Genomic DNA, 7,716 nt, shown 5'->3' with positions numbered 1-7,716 from the left:
TATCATTGTTTTTTAAAACACCACTAACAACATCATTTAGTTCGTCAGGCAAAACAATGCTTTCTTTTTCAAAAAGTTTTTTTATTCTCTTTTCTTTTCTTTTTAGAACATTCTTCAAATATTGTAAACAATTATGTTGACCTTCGCATTTTTGTAATAGTTGTTCCCTATTTTTGTAAATATTAGGAGATTTTTCTTTACTTCCAATTGTGCCTGTTTCATATCTATGAGAATACAAAATAAGATCTTTTCTCAATGCAGTGCAATGATCGCATCTACTTACATAATTTGAAATTAGTTTATCACATTTACTTGACCTTATAACTTTAAGATCTGCTTCAGATGAAAATTGTTTATTTTCAATTGTTGCTTTAATGATTTTATCTTTGTTCAAGAAATGCAATTGGGAGCCATATGACAGTTTATGAGAAATTAGATCCTTAAATTCATCATTGGCTGGACAAATCTTCAATTCGCTAATAGCTATAAAAAACTCATGAATGTTTTCTTCATATATTATTTCTGGTATTAATGCAAGATAAGGATTTACTTTAGATACAAGCAAATTGTAGGCAATTATGTCCCAAGAAAAGTTTTTATAAATTTTTAAACTTTTTTCAATAACTGGAATTCCACTTATTTCATGAATTTTGCTAAGATAATAACAATTTTCACTTTCACTTGTTTTCATAAATTCGTACATGCTAGCGATTTCAAGAAACTTGTGAAATGAAGTAATAGGTGAAGGTATAGGTGATAGTGAAGTATTATTCGATTTACTTAGGTCATTTTTTAAAACACCAGAAAACTTAATTTTATAAATATGCTTGTTTAAATGTCCACAGCATACTAAACATGTTACTGTTTCATGTTTGGTAAAATCAGCAACATCTACAAGAAACACATTAAATGGACTTTTCTGGTAACGCTGGAGTTTTCTTAGACATTTCTTACATAAAAATTTTGGGTGGACATTTTCACAATCATCATTGAGATGGTGACCAAAAATATCAAATATTTCCTTACTGAATTCCAGAGCAGTCTTTTTACAACCATAATATTGGTCTATTATTATTTTTTGCTTACATAAACGGCAAATGTTGGATAATTTTTTAATATGTATTTCAATTTCATTCATATTCTAGCTATTAAAATAATAAAATAATTTTCAATTTTATATAAAAAAAGGTAATTAAATATTTTTATTATTTTAATACAATTTATTTATTTATTTTAAAATACTGTTTAAAATAAAAAATAAAATTTATTCTATTTAAAATAGAATAAAACTTAATAGAATAAATATTAGCAAAACAGTAACATAAAAACATTTATACATTTTTTTTTTTTTGTTATAATAAAACAATATTTGAAAAACTGATTTAAACTAGATATTTAAGCTTCTAAAATTTAAAGTAAAATTTAGTAAAAATTAAAAAAGAGTAAAAATTGCCAAGTATAAGTGAAACATTGACATAATATAGCATTCAGTTCAACAAAAAACTTTTCTCATTATTAACTCAATTAAAATCTGGACATTCATTATTAATATTAATAATAAAAAAATTTTACTAACTGTAATAATATTTATTACCTTAGGCAATACCTGACTATTATTATTTTAAAAAAAATTACAATACAACAGGTAAAAAATTAACATAAGTTGCTTCAATTTTAATTAGTATTGTCAAATATCTGTTTGTACAATAGATACCTTTATTTACCAATAAATATTTACAACATATTTACGGATTTTAGGTTGCAAATACGGCAAAAATATTCCAACACAAAATAAAATCGTCAAGGGACTTATTGAGTGCCTGGAGGATGTAATGAGTGCCTGGTCTAAAGAACATTCTTAAAGAACGTAACAAGCCTATAGCTGAACAGGCAAACAAAAAATAAGGTTCAAACATGTAGTAGAGATTGTTTTAAACTTTGATATTTATACCTATAATTGAGGTGTGCAAGAAACAATTACTTCACCTTAATCGTAATTTTTGTTGTAATTAACTTCTTCATTGATTCAATAGTTTTTTAAAATCTATCCCATAAAATTTTAAGAGGTTAATCCACTTTGATTACAGCTTTTAAAGCTTACAAATTACATTTCAAATTTTTTCATATTTTTGCAAAAAGCGCCATTTTGACTTGCCGCTGGAATAATTATACTACAAAGACCATATCGGGATGTGAAATAATTTTCGGCTTCGTTCTCACTCCATCTATAATAACTCTTTAGACATTCCAATAGAATTTTAACCATCAGCAATCAATAAGCCATCATCAGCCAATAGCTCAAGAACACCTAACACGATAATAACTTCCAACACTATCGCTGCTACAAAAATACCTATCACAGTGAACTTTTCTAAACCATCTTTTCTTTCCAATTTTCAAGACACCAAATCTGCAATGTCTGACGTTTTACATATTTTATCTATTATTCGAAATGTTTTTCAAAAGTTAGTTTAGAAAGGGGTTTCACTAAATGGATGTTACTTAGCATGTTTTAAGAAATGCCCTCTATTATTTACGAAATAATCTATTATTTACGAAATAATCTGTATTAATATTGATCTAAAATTGATTTACGACGCAAAAAATTTGCAATACGCTTTTGGCCCTATAAAACCATTTTGTAGTAGTCACTGATCCTGACAATCTGAAGCAACTGTATTTGTACAATTTTTCGCAAGTACATACAAACCCGTTTCTTTACCTGACTAATTCATTCACAAAATTGCAGAAGCTTTCAAAATATAACTTTCCCATGTAAACTAAACTTCAGCTTATAAATCGCAACACGAAAGAAGATGGGAAAAGATTTCGTTTGGTTTTCTAATCTTTGCTGTGTTACTAACTTTCGAACTTCATCATCAGCGGTATTGTATTTTTCAATACGTTTATGACTAGTTTTTTAGAATACCCTAGTTGACACGAAAGTTGAAAAAAGTTATGCCCCTTTGATGACATTGAAAATCATTTTCTTTTCTCCAGAGCAATCTTTCTTTTGCCCAATGTTCAATTCAAAAAAATTAAAGTATATTACAAATTATTTACAATTTGAAGTGCGTGCCTTTTTCTAGGCAAAACTCTGAATTAGAAAGTGAAAGTCTATTTGTTTTGCAATGTCAGACTAAATGCTGAGTCCATCCAAATTGTTCAAGAAATCTCGATCCATAGTGGACCTAAGAAAATTTAGATTTTCTAATCTGTACTCTACGAAAGTATTGAACAGTTCCAATCCATCCAACTGTTTTCTACTAAAACTTGGCATTGTGAACCAAAAGTTCATTGTTGCGAGATTCATTTCTTGCACAAAGTCTTTACCAATGTGATAAGATTCATTTCTTGTACATGGTCTTCACTGCTGATGCCTTTAAAATACTTTTACCCAACATGCTTTGCGTTTCAATTTCTGAATTATTTTTTTGTTAGAAAGGCATAAAAAATCTCTTGTTGCATTAAAACGAACTGTAAGGAAATTTATCTGCATCGTTCATTTTATCTACGCTTTCATCAGATGCATCCTTATCATAGACACTTGATCTTTTTCTGGCCGTGATACTACTGCTCCCAAACAATTTTACTTCTACCTGAAAGCTACAGGTAACAAGCTTAGCTTCATTCCACATTGCTTTCCAATTGTCTTTAAAAGGTACTAGTTGTGTAAGCTTTCTATGTATGCAACTTCCATATCTAACGCCGTATCATTATCTTGAATGACTAGGTAGAGTTGTTACCACCGTGCGTAGTTTTTATATAGCAGAATCGTTATAGAATATATGGATGGAACGAAGGCCACAAGAGGCACATTACAACAGATTTAAAAGCGATTGGTTTGACTCTACTTGCTTTAAAGACTGGTTCTATTTTTTAATTCTACTAAGACTGAAGAAAGTTCAAGGCATGTTTGTTTTGACTGCAATAGTAAAGTTTGATGGGAAGTTGGCGTTATTTGTGGCAATTTGTCATCAAACTTTATTAATATGGATTTTGTGGAATTACCAGTAAACTCCACGCAACTCAGTCAGTCATTAGATATTACATACATTAGGCCATTGAAGATCAAATAACGCAAAATAATATGTAAATGGTGGAAGGTAAAAGACTGGCGAGCCCTTTCTTTGCTTAAAAATGAGTTTGCTGTTCTTCGAAACTGCTTAATTATCAGGTTGAATAATCATGAGTGAAACTTTTTTAGCTGCTGTCTGATAAACAAGAATTTTTCCATTAAACAAATCTCAAATATTGTCTCAATTTACTTTGTTGTGATAAGACAAGTACTAACTCAACTCCCAAATTGGTTAGCCTGTCATTTTTAGATTATTTAAGCAAAAAAAGAGGTTGTAACTCGACCAAACCGACATAAAATTTCTGTCCAACTCAACATCAGAATTGGAGTTCAATAAACAATATTAGAAAAATGTTTTATAGCTATTTTATAGTTACTTGCTTGTTTTTTGTAATTTTGTTTATTTTGTATTTACACTTAAGTGTTTTTATACATCAACGTCATCTTATTATGGTTTATCTTTTCTTTTTAAGTTAATATATTATATCAAAGTAATCCCATTAAAAAGCATGGTCATTTTGACTCAACATTTAGACTTAAAAATTATTTTAAGTGACAAATTTATAAAATGTGGTATTTATAATTGTTAAAAACATCAAGAGTCAATGTTTCAGGGAATAGCTTTTGTATTTTTAACAGTGTTGTTCTCGACTTAGACTAAATCGACTAAATGTCGACTAGTCGAAAGTCAAAATAAGTCGACTTTGAAAAATCGAATAGTCGGTTTAATCGACTGGTTTTCTAGTAATCGACTAAAAGTCGATTTAGTCGGGTTATCATCCTAATATCCTTATTTCAATTTTTTCACTGGATTTAATTTTATCAATCTTTAAAATTGTTATGATGCTGACCAATGAGAAAAGAGATATATTTATAAGAAGGGGAGACCTCTGTAGCCCTAACGGCACATTTTTTTGAAAATAATAAAGTGTAGTCCCAAAGAGTATGAATTTGGGTAACTTTTAAAAGTTGCATTCATTTACAAAAAAAAATTCTTGGCGCCTTCCCGGGCGCTCAAAAAAAAAAAAATTTGCGCCAACCAACCTACTCAAGGGGTAAGTTGACTCACAATAATAAAAATTAAAGTTTAAGGTCCTATTTATATGTATTCCAATAATATTTTAACCCCCCATCCCTTTATTTTTTAAAGAAATCATAGCTGAAATATACTTTTATCAATATCATCAAACTTTTGGGTCAAGTCATTGTAACATTTTAAGTAAAAGAGTAATTATAATTAAAAAGTATATAATTAAAAAGTATAATATAATTAAAAAGTGAAAAAAAGTAAAAACAAAACAGTGTTCCCAATTTATGGTTATACAATAAGAATTAAAACGTATATTGTTTTATTACATGAATATTTTCAACTAATTGAGTTTCAAATCGGTTAGCAGCAATTATTGCAAATGAAAAATAAAGAGTTTTTGATTATGCATGACTTGAGAGCCAAGAGGTGACATTGGGTGCATTGAACCCAGACTTCTTCTGGTTTACTTTTAGAAAATATTTCAACACAAATCAAATAAAAACACTCCTATTCTACAGAGCTATTTGGACGATTCAAATTTTTTCCAATTAAGTGTATACTTCCTTTACTAGTTGATCTTTTATTTATCTTATTATTATCTTTATTTAACTTTTTTGTTTGCTTTCTCTCTTCAATTGCTAACTTTTTATTTTTAGCTGATTCTCTTTCTATTTTTAAAACATTCTTATTTGGTGAATCTGTAAGAATTGATGTGGCTCTATTTTTTTTATTAAACCTAACTCTTTTTCTTGGTTCTGCTTTTTTGAATGGTCTTAAATCTTCAGGCGATAGAACTACAGTTGACTCTGTAGATGCATTGTGCATAATTATAGCTTGAAGATCAAGATATGGTTCTGTATCTTTTGAGCAACCAGCTTCTAACATGTCATTCTCTGATATTGTAAAGTCAACATCAATTACATTACTTGTGCTTTACTTTCCACAGCACAGTCTTGTTTCGGAGATGGTCTATCTGTGGTATAGGCTGGCATAAAATCATGTTCACTAAAAATGTTAACATTTAGTGGGAGAATTCCTGTTCTTGCAAAACCAGCCTTGATATTATTAGGGGTACATGCTAAAGGAAATGAGTTACCCACAATACCTGGCATACTGTAAATAGACATTGTGGAACCAGGGTGCATTGTCATCCATGCATCATAAGCTGTGATAGTGTATTTTTTAAAAGGTCCAAATACACTTCAATCTAGAGGTTGAAGTTTGTGGCTGCAATGTGGAGGAAATGAACAAACTGATACCCCATTTTATTTAAAATAATCTAAAGCCTCTACTGAAGTATGAGAGTCATGATTGTCTAATAGCAACAAAACAGGTCATTCTTTCATACTTCTGGCATATTTGAAAAAATGATGGGAAAACTGTAAAAATTGAACTTTGGTCATTCAACCATATGGCCTGCAGCATTTAAATTTCAGGAAATAGGAAAAATGGAGGAACTGAATTTAAACTTGCAGAAACAGCAACTGCCACAGTTACTAAATTGCCTCTCTTAGCAGAAGTAACACACCCAATTTGTTTTAAACCTTTTCTTGCTACAATATGATCTGGAGTTTGAACTGTGTAATACCAGTTTTATGGATAAAACTGGTATTACACAGTTCAAATTCTCCACTTTTTAACTTTAAACGGTGAAGAACAATGTGTAAATTGTTGTAAAACTTTTGAACATTTGTTGGATTAAAACTGGAAACATGTGCTTGACTTGTTGCCTCAGGTTTTCTTATTGACAGTTTTTTGTGCCTTTTGAGGTAAGCACTGAACCTCTCCAGCTGCTTCATTTGCACCCCAATTATGAGGCATTTTTATGCTATTCGTTTTTCCATACTGATAAGCTAGTTTCCTTACTTCCTTAGGAGGAAGTCCATAATAAATATCAACATTAACCCATTAGTCAACATTAACCCTTTCGAGACGAATAAAAATACGAATGTTTTTTTTTTGTTTTTATAATTTTGTTAGTCAATAGTACCTAATCAATTGGAAAAGTGAAAATAAAGCATCAAGGTTTTGGCGGGGGTGGTGGTACAAATATGTAGCAGTAGTCTTCTCTAGTGGTTCATGTGTACCATCAGTACAATACGAATATTATTCTTGAAAAAAAGTTAGATTATTTACTGTTATATAATAGAGTATTTTTGCTCAATAAATATTGTATATTTTTGACAAATTGTTTTTGTGTTTGGTTTTCCGCACATCTACATCTACGTCTTGGTGTTCCTTCCACAGCTTCCTGTGGATTTCCCTCTCGACAATGAACGTTGTACAGCTGCAATTTTTCTTCCCTCATTTATCATTTTCTCTGCCAGGTGAACCAAAAATTGCTTCCAAGGAATTTTATTTTTGTGGCCTCCTTATGTTTTATCCAAACATTTACAAGGGACATCATAAGTAAGCGATAAAAACTTTCTTCCACCATTTATTCGATTTACGATCTAGTTCATACAGTCCTATCATTTGGTTCGCTAAATCCACCCCTCCCATAATATTGCGATGAAGCGCAACCATCTCTGGGCAAGAAACACTACATTATAAGCCGTCTTTCAAAGTTTTCGTCGCTTCTGTAACATCAGATTTATGAAAATTACTC

General features: G+C 30.1%; 1 pseudogene; it reads right to left on the bottom strand.

Moving 5' to 3' along the window:
• Positions 1 to 5,343: 5,343 nt before the first annotated feature.
• LOC145189555 (uncharacterized) lies at positions 5,344 to 6,381 on the bottom strand (annotated as a pseudogene).
• Between the last annotated feature and the right edge of the window lie 1,335 nt (positions 6,382 to 7,716).

This window comes from Hydra viridissima, unplaced genomic scaffold (assembly GCF_058129835.1).
Source record: "Hydra viridissima isolate aposymbiotic clone 2 unplaced genomic scaffold, HvirCarnegie_v1 scaffold_10, whole genome shotgun sequence".
Classification (NCBI taxonomy): Eukaryota; Metazoa; Cnidaria; class Hydrozoa; order Anthoathecata; family Hydridae; genus Hydra; species Hydra viridissima.
This window is presented reverse-complemented; position numbering and strand designations above follow the sequence as displayed.